Source organism: Myotis brandtii, unplaced genomic scaffold, assembly GCF_000412655.1.
Source record: "Myotis brandtii unplaced genomic scaffold, ASM41265v1 scaffold656, whole genome shotgun sequence".
NCBI lineage: Eukaryota > Metazoa > Chordata > Mammalia > Chiroptera > Vespertilionidae > Myotis > Myotis brandtii.
Window position 1 is genome coordinate 12,262 of NW_005370548.1, and position 449 is coordinate 12,710.

General features: G+C 65.0%; 1 protein-coding gene across 1 annotated transcript in view; it reads right to left on the reverse strand.

Moving 5' to 3' along the window:
* The window catches only part of FANK1 (fibronectin type III and ankyrin repeat domains 1), a 17,927-nt gene that overhangs the window by 2,902 nt on the left and 14,576 nt on the right, over positions 1–449 (reverse strand). The gene's annotated exons all lie outside the window — the stretch shown is intronic.

Consider the following 449-nt stretch of genomic DNA (forward strand, 5'->3'; position numbering starts at 1 on the left):
GGGGCCCGTACCTCGCAGCTAACGGGGGGCCGTACCTCGCAGCTAATGGAGGGCCGTACCTCGCAGCTAACGGGGGGCCATACCCTTCAGCTAATTTGGGGCCCGTACCCCGCAGCTAATGGGGGCCCGTACCTCACAGCTAACGGGGCCCATACCTCACAGCTAACGGGGCCCGTACCTCACAGTTAACGGGGCCCGTACCTCACAGCTAACGCGGCCCGTACCTCGCAGCTAACGGGGGCCCATACCTTGCAGCTAATGGGGGGCCATACCCTTCAGCTAACGGGGCCCGTACCTCGCAGCTAACGGGGGCCCATACCTCGCAGCTAATGGGGGGCCATATCCTTCAGCTAATGGGGGCCCGTACCCCACAGCTAACGGGGGCCTGTACCTCGCAGCTAACGAGGGGGGCCCGTACCTCACAGCTAACGGGGCCCGTACCTCGCAGC